The 12879-nt window shown below is 39.3% G+C and overlaps 1 protein-coding gene across 1 annotated transcript in view; it reads right to left on the reverse strand.

The window, feature by feature from the left end:
• LOC115795939 (calsyntenin-2-like) overlaps positions 1-12879 on the reverse strand; it is a 179865-nt gene that overhangs the window by 99541 nt on the left and 67445 nt on the right. The window lies entirely within an intron of this gene.

Below are 12879 nucleotides of genomic sequence, written 5' to 3' on the forward strand. Positions count from 1 at the left end.
CATTACTTTTAATTTCATATGTATGTGAGAATAAGAAAACATGCTCACTCTATTCAAAGTCACAGTTAACAATAAATCCTGATCTCAGTCATAGCCTTAACCTATCTTTAATCATTTGGAACTACTTGGAAATTATTGGTAGTGTTACATTTTACTTCCTGGAATATATATATATATTTTTGCACTCCCTATAATAAAATTTTCCCACTGGTATCACATTCTTGGAAAGCATTCCCACCTTAGGGGATAATACACAAACAACATGCATTACTTGGTATGTAATGAAGCAACTCAGAGATTCATCAGTGGGTTCAGGAACCAGCTCTGGGCAAACACCGGCATATAAACGAATGCAAAGATAAATTCAATCATAGAAGCAACAGCGAGGGGAACAACAGCAGTAGATTAGACACAAGAAACCCCAATGCCAAAGAGACAAAATGACTACACTATGTCTATAAGTACTATGAGCATCGACAGTGAGTTTTACAGTCCCACTGCTGAAGTGTAAGATGCAGTTAGCAAGTACAAAGTAATTAGGCATATTGACTGCTGCATCTAAGTTGTGCACTTAAAGCAGAACTAGGTCGTAGCTGACCAATGCTTCATCTTTAGAACATTAATTCTTCTCACTTGCTTTCTCTCAGGACCTTTCTGCCTTGTACAATTGGATTTGCAGGCAGTGCTGTTGTTTTTTAGTATTATTGATTTTTCCTTAACTCATTAAAAAGGGCCATAAACTCTGATCTCCATCAACCAGGAAACATACACCCCCCAAAAAAAAGTTGTGAAGACAATTAGTTCATGGAGATATTGATCAGATTTGGCTATGCTCACAATTCCATTACGACAATGCAATGGTTGCTTTCCAGTCTGAACAGCAGCATGCGAGATACAGATGTGCCATAATTGCTTTGCAACACACAATCTCTTCCCTGTCTGATGCTGACTTCATCAAAATTAACTGATACAGGAAACAAAGATAAAATGATTATTATGCTGCATTGGTTTTGCAACAATATTCTTTCTTTGTGTTGTATTACAAAGTGGAGCGTTTCTGCCGGTCTTCCGTTAATAACATTTATCTAGAGCAAACAGAAGTTGATACAAAGTTCAGGTGAACCCGTGGAAAGACTTTCTGCTCCCTAAGCCTCATCACACTTGTCTTCACCTGCAGACCTCCCATTATAGAGGATGCAGCCGCGGGGAGCAGATGTTACCCATTTGGGAAAGCCGCTTGTCTGGGTCTCATTCCTCCCTGAATAACCCGATGCCCCAGCTACCTGCACTGTTATTTATTTTCATTGATTTATTTGGCTTTCAGCTGAATTACAAGTTCAACTGTTAGAAAGACAACTTTTAAAGTTCAACAATGTGATATTTCTAAAGTTATATGTATATAATAGGTACTCTAATAATGGGTAATTATGATTATGGGTTTCGTCACAACTGAGCACTCCTCGGGGGCTAATTTACAGAAAGACACCTTGACTGCAAAGACGCACAGGATGAAATGACTAACAAAGGCAGATAACATGCTAGATATCATCATCATTCACACTAAAGTAGGTAACCTGAACTTATGAAAGCAAGGCATTGTCTGAAAGTTTCACAGTAACGCTGACATCAAAGCAGCTGTCGAGCCTCCTTCTGAATGCACTTCATAAATACTACCAACCTCTGTGCCACGATGAAACGATCATTGTTCCAAATTTTAAACTAACATTTAAGCTTGTTTAATGTCTTAGTTACTCTGCTCGCCTTCAGCTGGGGCATTTCAGGACACCGCAGGAAAGTGGATACTCGGGGGGGATCTCAAAATGCCAACTGTTTGTCTTCAAGCACTTGACATTCACTAGCCTTGCTAAAAGAAACCCAGTCTTCCTGCTTTCCAGAATCACACTCACTAATAAACCCTATTTGTTTTCTTTCTGGTTGCTCCTTGTTATTAATCATTTGTTGATTTACAGTTACAACGAGACCGCGAGGGAGCATGTGTTAAATAATCAAAGGCTGACTGATTAGTTTTTGCAGAAAAAAAAGATGCAGTGCTTTGAGTGATAGCATACTGCCGATTGTTTCACGGAGTGGGCCAAGGAAGAGGCACAGCTCAAATACTGAAAAGTGAAACTGGAGTGGAGGACAATAAAGAGATAACAGAGGAGGGGATGAGGACAGTGATGGAACGAGAAGGTGGGAGGAAGCGATATCTCCATTAGCAGAAAGCAGCAGGAGACGAGAGGAGCCACGGTGAGCAGAAACGAACGGCAGTGTGACCGATCGGAATTTGAATTAAGAAACAGTTCCACTTTGCCAGACTATGGATTCATGTGATGATCAGCCAGCATAAACACTTTGCAGTTTGCCACTATTTCAGAATGCTTCAAATACAACAATCTGCAAAACGTCAAAAAAAATTAAATGAAAATTTCACACCTTGACTGACTGAGTGAATGAGTCCTCCATCTGTTCAGGCCGAGATTGTACATTCATTAGAACTTCTAAGTCCACTTTCCACTGAAGGTGTGAAAAAAAGGTGTTCAACACTTTTAAATGCGTGACTGGTTACCTTTTCCACCATGAAACAAAAAAAGCATATGCGACAACAAGACAAATAAGAAAAAAGCTGCCTATCACAGAAGCAAACTCATTTAATTTACTGGCATTTCCTGTCAGCTTCAAGTTTGAATTACCCAAAATCACTTGCAGGAATGCGATTCCCTTTTGAGTCCTTTTCATAAGTTTTCACCCAAATCATGGGTTTCTGCTTTGTTGAGGTGTTTTGTGTTGTTGTCAGCAAGGCCATTTCAGTCCAGCCATTTCTAAGTTGTGAGGTTGTTCTATGAGGAAAACAGAAGCTGATGATCCTTCCCAAATGCACTGACTGATGCCAAACAAGTCCAACAGTCTGGCCTCTCCTTCATATTTTGCAACACTCAATTACATTTCTTAGAAAAATTAGAAAAAATAATCATGATAATAACAAATGTGCCCATCTATTTAAACCTCAATTATGGATGCTCAAGAAGAAAAGAGTTACAGAAAGAGGCAACCATCACGGTTATCCCACAGGAGGGAAAAGATAAATTGAATTGCAGCCAATACCGGCCAATATCAATCTTAAATCTGGATTATAAGGTATATACGTCCATAATATCCAAACGACTCGATGGAATTATGCCCAAACTTGTAAATTTAGATCAGACTGGATTTATTCACCAGAGGCAGATACAGGACAGCATTAGACAGAGCCTACATGTAATAAATCATATTAAAAAGTATAATACTGAAGCAATGCTGATTGGATTAGATGCAGAGAAGCATTCGACACAGTAAGCTGGTCATTTCTCTATAAAGTCTTGAACAAGTTGGATTCAATAAAACTATTATTAAAGCAATCCAACTAATTTATGACAAACCAACAGCAAAAATAAAAATAAATGGCAGCTTGTCGAGACCATTCATGCTGGAAAGATCATGTCGCCAGGGCTGCCCGCTCTCTCCAACCTTATTTGCCCTGTTTATTGAACCCCTCGCACAATGCGTAAGACAAAACAACTCTATTAGAGGAATACATATACAAGGAGATGCCCAAAAACTATCCCTTTTTGCTGATGATATTTTGATCTACTTAGGCCAACCTGAAAAATCCTTGCCTCAATTAATGACGGTACTAGAAGAATTTGGAATTTGGAACACTGTCAGGTTATAAGTTGAACATCCAAAAAACCCAGGTCATGACCTTTAACTTTGACCTTTCACAAGAGACAGAAACAGACTGCAGAGAACTATTAGAACTGCTGAGAAAATCATTGGTGCTCCTCTGCCAAACCTTCAGGACTTATTCACTTCTAGAACCAGGAACGGGCAAAGAAAATCATCTCAGACTCCTCACACCCTGGACACACTTTATTTAAGCTCCTTCCCTCAGGCAGGAGATACAGATCACTGTACACAAAAACCACCAGACACTCAAACAGTTTCTTTCCTCATGCCATCACACTCATTAACAGCTGATCAGTAACATTGATCTCTACACAACTGCCTAATGTTACAAACTTTGTTGTCACACTACAACGCACACTACACTTTATTTATTTTATTATTTATTAGATTTTGGATATTGTAATTCTTAAATTACACTGCACCTTCCCTTCCCAGACCTGTATTGTATATTGTGTATTGTATATTGTGTATTGTATATTGCATAGCATTTAAGTTAAATTATAGGACACTGTATAACACTAGAGAGACACCATCAACCGGAACCAAATTCCTTGTGTGTGTAAACATACTTGGCCAAATAAACCTGATTCTGATTCTGATTCTGAGTTGAAAAATAAATATAGCTTCAAATGGGGGAAGGAATTTATGAAGTACCTAGGAGTGGTATTATGCAAGAACACCAATAAGCTATCTGAAATGAACTATGGCCCTGTAAATTCAAAAATCAAATGTCAAGAAGTCAAGATGAGGTCTTATACCTTCTCTGGGACTAATTAATAGAATTAAGTCAGTCAAAATAAGCATTCTACCTCGTCTGCTTTACTTATTCCAAACTCTCCCCACTGAACTTACAAAACAACAATTTTCAGAATGGGATAAAATGATTTCCCGTTATATATGGCAAGGATGTAAACCAAAAATAAAATACAGAACATTACAACTGTCAAAGGATAGGGGGGGCTTATCCTTACCATGCTTAAGAGACTATTACTACTCGGCCCAATTAAGACCCCTGATATGTTTATATGACTCCACATGTAAAGCGAGATGGAATGACATAGAGGAATGTCTTACTAGAGATCCCCCAATACAGGCTGTTATAGCAGATAGAAACTACAAACCCATCTGAATGACGTAAATAATCCTTGGATAAAATTAACGCTTAAAATATGGAATAAAGTCTGCAGAGACAACAACCTTATCAACGCAGAGATGGTGTGCCTATGACAGTGAATTTCTACCTAACCACTATGATAAGAGATTTAAGGAATTGACAGACAAAGGCCTCACCTCTTATTTTACCTATGAACACAAAGGACAGTTAGCAGACTTCCAGACCCTCAGACAAAATAATGGTCTAAAAAATCACGATTTCTTAGATATTTACAAATGAGAAATAGATATGATGAAATTCAAAAAACAAGTTCAGGGAAAAACGACGGGAAAATTTTAAGCGTATTTCGAATGGCCTATAATGTTGGGGCACCAAAAAAAGTCATAACAAGATTGTATCAATGACTTCAGGAAAATAAATCTGACACTAGTTATGTTAAAAAGAAATGGAAAAAAGGAGCAGGCATAAGCATAGAAAAAACTGATTGGGAAATAGTGTGTAAAACACAATGGAACACAATGTCCTACTAGACTGTTCAAAGAAGTCTTTCCAATTATTGATGCTTCAATCTTAAAAATGATCAATCAGTCTTTATTAGTTGGCTATGTACCACAGACCTTCAAGGTGGCTGTAATTAAACCTCTGCTTAAAAAGCCATCACTTGACCCAGCTGTCTTAGCTAATTATAGGCCAATCTCCAACCTTCCTTTTCTCTCAAAGATTCTTGAAAGAGTAGTTGTAAAACAGCTAACTGATCATCTGCAGAGGAACAGTTTATTTGAAGAGTTTCAGTCAGGTTTCAGAATTCATCACAGTACAGAAAACAGCATTAGTGAAGGTTACCAATGATCTTCTTACAGCCTCTGACAGTGGACTCATCTCTGTTCTTGTCCTGTTGGACCTCAGTGCAGCTTTTGATACTGTTGACCATAACATTTACTACAGAGATTAGAGCATGCTATAGGTATTAAAGGTACTGCACTGCAGTGGTTTGAATCATATTTATCTCATAGACTCCAATTTGTTCATGTAAATGGGGAGTCTTCTTCACACACTAAGGTTAATTATGGAGTTCCACAGGGTTCTGTGCTAGGACCAATTTTATTTACATTATACATGCTTCCCTTAGGCAGTATTATTAGAAAGCACTGCATCAATTTTCATTGTTATGCAGATGATACTCAGCTTTACCTATCAATGAAGCCAGATGACACACATCAATTAATTAAACTGCAGGAATGTCTTAAAGACATTAAGGCCTGGATGACCTCTAATTTCCTGCTTCTAAATTCAGATAAAACTGAAATTCTTGTTCTCGGCCCCACAAATCTTAGAAACATGGTGTCTAACCAGATACTTACTCTGGATGGCATTACTTTGGCCTCCAGTAACACTGTGAGAAATCTTGGAGTCATTTTTGACCAGGATATGTCCTTCAATGCACATATTAAACAAATATGTAGGACCGCTTTTTTGCATTTGCGCAATATTTCTAAAATTAGAAACATCCTTTCTCAGAGTGATGCTGAAAAGCTCATTCATGCATTTATTACTTCTAGGCTGGACTATTGTAATTCATTATTATCAGGCTGTCCTAAAAGCTTCCTGAAAAGCCTTCAGCTGATCCAAAATGCTGCAGCTAGAGTACTGACAGGGACTAGAAAGAGAGAGCAGATTTCTCCCATATTGGCTTCTCTTCATTGGCTCCCTGTTAAATCTAGAATAGAATTTAAAATTCTTCTCCTCACATACAAGGTCTTGAATAATCAGGCCCCATCTTATCTCAAAGACCTCATAGTACCGTATCACCCCAACAGAGCACTTCGCTCTCAGACTGCTGGCTTACTTGTGGTTCCTAGGACACTTAAGAGTAGAATGGGAGGCAGAGCCTTCAGCTTTCAGGCGCCTCTTCTGTGGAACCAGCTTCCAGCTTGGATTCGGGAGACAGACATCCTCTCTGTTTTTAAGATTAGGCTTAAAACTTTCCTTTATGATAAAGCTTATAGTTAAGGCTGGATCAGATGACCCTGAACCATCCCTTAGTTATGCTGCTATAGGCCTAGTCTGCTGGGGGGTTTACATAATGCACTGTTTCTCATTCACCTTATTTACTTTGTTTATACTCCACTCTGCATTTAATCATTAATTGATATTAATCTCTGGCTCTCTTCCACAGCATGTCTTTCTCTCCCCTCAGCCCAACCGGTCGCGGCAGATGACTGCCCCTCCCTGAGCCTGGTTCTGCTGGAGGTTTCTTCCTGTTAAAAGGGAGTTTTTCCTTTCCACTGTCGCCAAGTGCTGCTCATAGGGGGTCGTTTTGACTGTTGGGTTTTCTCTGTATTATTGTAGGGTCTTTACCCACAATACAAAGCGCCTTGAGGCGACAGTTTGTTGTGATTTGGCGCTATATAATAAAATTGAATTGAATTGAATTGAATTGAACTCACTCAACAGACTGAAAGGAATTTGGATGGAAAAATATTATGAGGTTTTTCATCACTCCAGCACAGAAATCCCACCAAAATACAGGAACAGGCTGTTGGAGATTATGCGGCAATACAGAGTCCAACCACCATATATTTTGGACTTGTCCCAAAGTAATACTTTTCTGGGAAAAGATTCACAGATGTTTACAAAGTATCTTTCAAAGAAGCATACCTTTTGATTTTGCACACATGTATCTAGGCTTAGAGATAACAGATTTTACTACAACATCCGAGAGATATCTATTTAGAATCCTTCTGTTATCAGCTAAGAAAACTCTGACAAGAAAATGGCTCCAAGTGTGAGCGCTGGAGTCATGCCAGCAGGGTGTGAACCACAGGGACATTAGCTCAAATTAATCTGGATTTGTGACATTTTGAAAAAAAAAGAGTTACAATTGTCAGCTTCTCCAAAAAAAAAATCCCCCAAACTTATGATGAAATTACATCTGCAAAGAATTTCTTCATAATCGACTGGCTGTTTTGTTCCACTGTGCAATACGAGCTCACAGATCACCACATGCAAAACGAAGTCTCACTGCTCCGCCAGGATGGTTATTTTGATATTTAAAAGGCCGGGTGACTCCACTCATGAAAGTTGTACTCTGGCAGACATCTGTTTGGTTACTGCTGCTCTTATCCTTTTTAGTGCCGATTTACATCTCAGAGGCATCAACTATGAGTCTGACTGTCTCTATTCTTACCGTCTGCCTCAGATCTGTTGCCTGTCATTGTCTGCTGTGGTAAATCTGTCATCTAAAGCCACTTAACCGTGGCTTTACTTTGCTTGCTGTCTCTCATTCTCTCTACCTGTCACTGTGATCAGGTAAAAGGTGTGAACTGTCAGTCTGACAATATTGTGTGTGTGTGTGTGTGTGCGCGCGCGTGTGTGTGTGTGTGTGTGTGTGTGTGTGTGTGTGTGTGTGTGTGTGGCGGGCGGGGGGGGTCTTGAGAAAGGTGAAGGCAACACAAACAATATTTAACACTTATTGGAAATTCATGTTTACAGATGATTATTGGCAGCATTTAAAAATAGGATTTTCTGGGTTTAATACACAGTAAATTTTTGCAAACAGTTCATTCACTGGATGCTGCTGCTCATCCTCTTTGCTATTCAAGTAAACCACTGCTTCTCAAACCTTTGCCTGCATCCCTCATTTCAGAAGCAGGAAAAGCAACAACACATTTTAACCCAATAATTAACAATTAAAAGGATTGTAGTTAAATTTTTGTGGAATAAAGGTCAGCATGATAACAACGGCAAACTCACAAAGTAATTCACTTTAATTTTACTCCATAGCCTATTTTTCCCCTGGTCGCTCACAGCCTGCCTGCAAAAGCACTGTGGCACCCAAAGTTTGCGAGACCTTGCACTCACACCCTCAAAAAAGAACATCTAGTGACAATGCCATTAACTTAGAAACAATTAAATTAAAAGAATACTTGAATAGTCTAGCTCTAATAGGATTTAAGACCAAGAAAATTGCTGCAGACAGCACCAGAGCTTTTCTCAATAATTCTATTTTTTAAACTTTAGAACAAAGTGCACACCAACAACTTAACTAGCCGCCTTCAACCTGCTTCATTGTGGCCTGTCAGTTCAGTTTCCTTTCAACAATCGCCAACATCTACGAGCCCACCAGAGGAATAATGGTTTGAAAAGAGCAGGAAGTATGTTACATCTGTCTGGGCAGCAAGATGTCTGATTCAATTACAGCAAAAAATCTGTTCCAATAGTGCTCTAACAAGAGGGAGCAGGAAATTACTTCCACTGTGGTGTCCCCAATACAACTCATGGAGTAGTGCAGTGACTGTATGAGAAGGTCTCAAAGTGGCTAGTCTATTCCCTTTGTGAAAAGGATGAAAATACATCCTAAAGCTGCCACTTCCTATTTCTGTGAAAAGAGGATACAGATATTTTTGGGTTAAGCAGCAAAATGCACATCACATTACACATGCAGTTAATTATAAAATGATCTCCCGTGTAAATGTGAATATTTCTTCAGAGCCACTGACTGCTCAGTTTTGTAATAAATATCAAATTTGCTGTCACGGGTCATGCGGGTGCCATTAGAGGAATATAAAAAAAACATGGGTCCGCAAAGCATCTTTCTCAAGAAGCCAAAATGTTCCTCAGCTTAACCTGAGACATGTTTTTTTTGTTGTTGTTGTCATATCCACATATTCATTCGGTTAGCATGTCATCTTAAAGAACTTGAAATATAAAGGTGTGACGTGTGGCTGGAAAATAGTTGCAAATCCGTGATATGGTTCTGTGGATAAAGAGTGAGAACTCACCCCAGGGAGGTTAAAGTTGCTGGCAGAGGCACTTTTAATGCAAGAGAAAAGCTTTAGTCATGGCTGAAGGGGCCTATAAGCTGCTCTAGAAAAGTATGAGTGTGAAAAACAGTTACTTGCCACAGAGGACTCATTTCATACGCACAAATGTGCATGCCAGCACACCAATACACAGTTACTTAACAAAACAGATTTAGTTACTACTGCACCACTGGGAAAGAGGGGCTTAGAGCATTAAAGCACCATTTTAGCACCATTTCTCAAAAGTCTTCTGGTCATAGTTATGTGTAATTGTGTCTTATTTTCAACAAAGCACTAAAATAATCAGAATGTATTTTTTTTCTTCTCTCATTGCTGCGCACCAAACCAGTTGCTGAAAGCTGTCACTGTGTGTGTGTGTGTGTGTGTGTGTGTGTGTGTGTGTGTGTGTGTGTGTGTGTGTGTGTGTGTGTGTGTGTGGTTTCCCTTAATAATAATTAATAATAATAATAATAATAATTGCTTATTTTTTCATTGTAAATTTACAAGTTTTTAGAATCATAAATTTCCATTTTTTCTTATAAATTTGCCATTTTGCTATAATAAAGTTTTCAGTTTTTAGTGATAAATTTGCTCCAGATTTTATTGTAAATTTTCCAGCTTTTTTCCTACCATATTGTTTTTCTTTCTTTCTTTTTTTAAACCTTCAATGACACAAGTATGCAGATGTATTTTTTTAGATTATGACATTTTTTGTTTGTTTTTCTGGAGCCCAATACAACAAATTCTAAAATCCAGAAGCTTGTTAGCATTTTGCAGTTATTGGGCCATATATAAATAAAATTTTCATGTTACCGTTTTGACACTTTGATGCCGTTTGCCTGTAAATGATTAATGAGACAGTCGTTGTCGGGGACGTTGACCGTGGTTTGGTTCATCTGTAGCTTTCTTATATTTTTATTTAATCTTACAAGTGGCCTCAATTTGTGGAAATTATATAATGTTCAACACCATGTTCTCCAATCCCATTGTACATCCTGTATAATAACAATAAAGGCATTCTATTCTGTTCTGTTCTATTCTATTCTAAAAGTATCATAGTTTTCTCCCTAAAATGTATTTTCTGTCCTGATTTAAAAACAAATCTTATTGTAATGCTAACTTCTAGGATGGCCTCCATAAGGGTTCACTCAGGGTGGTGACACTCTAATTCTTCTAATTTTACTCTGGTCTTTTGATCATTTGCATATCATTTGATTGGTAATTTGATTGAAATACTCCCAAAGGCATCAATAAAACAAATGCAGTGAAAACCGTCCCCAGAGAAAAAAAAATTTTTTAACCAGACTGTAAACATTGTTATTTCTGCTGTTAAGCTTCTGTAATTTGACATTTGAAATGCTTTAAAAAAATAAGTCTTCATAATTCAGATTTTTTATCTTAACGCCAATTTTTTTATTTTGTTATTTGTTGGTCAAATTTATGGTTAAGATGTTGCAGTTCCTTGATTCAGTGAGTAATTCACTTTATTCAACTCAATCTCCTACATATCATCTTTAATTCAATTCAGTTTCATGTACAGTACCAGTCAAAGGTTTAGACACACTCACCCTTTTATATGAATGGGTGAGTGTGTCCATATGGGTGACTGGTATTGTACATGAAACTGAACTGAATTAAAGAGAAACCCCCAACAATTAGATGATCCCCTATGAGCAAGCACTTGGCGACAGTGAGAAGGGAAAAACTCCCTTTAATCAGGAAGAAACCTTCGGCAGATCCAGGCTCAGGGAGGGGCAGTCATCTGCCGTGACCGGTTGGGGGGAGCAAAGTGAATAGTTATTTGCTCTAGATATTTAGTTGTTTACTAATGAGATTATGTAGGAGATTATGTGGATGCTGCACTACCATGTGAATAGTCTACGCAGCCAGCCACGTTTCTTCTTCTTTTTCTTTTTGGGGATTTCCTCTGGACCCTTTAGTTTGTTACCATCGGACTCTGTCTCTTGTTTGATTTCCAGAATCTCCTGCAGTGCCTCACTTTGGGCCTCAGGATCATCTAGTTTGATAATGCTGGCCTCTTGGTTTTCCAGAGTCTCCTGCAGAGACAGTAAAGTCTGCTGTAGTACGTTTTTCTCTGCTTCCATTTCCTTCAGTTGGCTTGTGATTGTCATGTTGTTCTGTTTTTTCTTCTCTACAATTTCCATGTCGGAAGCTTTGATGGTTTCCAGCTCTTGATTGAAGGTCTGTACCTTCAAATCATGTTGTTCAAGAAGGGCCTCACTGAAGCGGAACTTAGCTTTGAGCTCTGCAATCTCACAGCGGGCTCGCACTTCTTCCTCTTTGCGTTTTTCAGCCTCCTCTTCAAGCTGTTTCTCAGCATTGAGGAGCTGCTCCTGGAGCTGGTTGATCTGCCCCTGCTGTTTCTTGCACAGGGATGCTAAGGCAGCCTCTCTGGCTGCTTTGAGCTCTACAGAGTCTGTGTGTGGAGCCTCCATAGTTTGTGTTGAAGCCTCCACACGCAGCTCTGCAGTATGGTGGCTGCTCAGTTCCTCCAGTGCATCCAAGGTCCCATCTGGTTCCCCAGTTATGGGAGTCTTACCTGCAACATCTGTTGTGTTAGCAGGCCCTTCAGTAGGAGCTTCATTCAGGTGAGCTGTGAAGTTCTCCTCTGTGTAAGACTCGGGTCTATTCCTGCGAGCCTCTTCCAGCTGTGCTTGGAGAACTTGAATCGTGTTCTCTGCATTTTCTCTGCAGCACTTCAACTGCAGCTGAACCCAATCCAGCTGGACCTTGTATTTGGCAGCTTTGTGGTTTGCAGCAACCATTTTGTGGTGACTGGTTTGCTGCATGTGCACAGACTGCTGCAGTTGGGATTTCAGGATAGCGATCTCCTCTTTCTCATTACAGGGAGGTCTGCCATCATTGGGTCTGAAGTTAGAATTGGCCTGATGATGCCAAGTCCATTTGCTGGGTCCAGGGTTTCTTTGTCTGGGATTTGGGTTTGCTGCACATTTCTTGCGTTGGCTCTGACAGCGCCCGATGAAGTCCCTTCACCTAGTCCAGGGTTTGTTTCTCTGGAGTTTGAGTTGGGATTTTGAAGCTTCTTATTCTTGCTTCTAGTCATGGGTCCGACAGCGCCCGATGACATCCCTTCACCTGGTCCAGGGTTTGTTTCTCCAGGGTTTGAGTTGGGGTTTTGAAGCTTCTTATACATGCTTCTTGTCATGGGTCTGCCAATGTCCATTGAAATTACTTCTTCTGGAGAAGGGTTTCTTC

The sequence above is a fragment of the Archocentrus centrarchus genome, chromosome 17, assembly GCF_007364275.1.
Source record: "Archocentrus centrarchus isolate MPI-CPG fArcCen1 chromosome 17, fArcCen1, whole genome shotgun sequence".
NCBI classification, from domain to species: domain Eukaryota; kingdom Metazoa; phylum Chordata; class Actinopteri; order Cichliformes; family Cichlidae; genus Archocentrus; species Archocentrus centrarchus.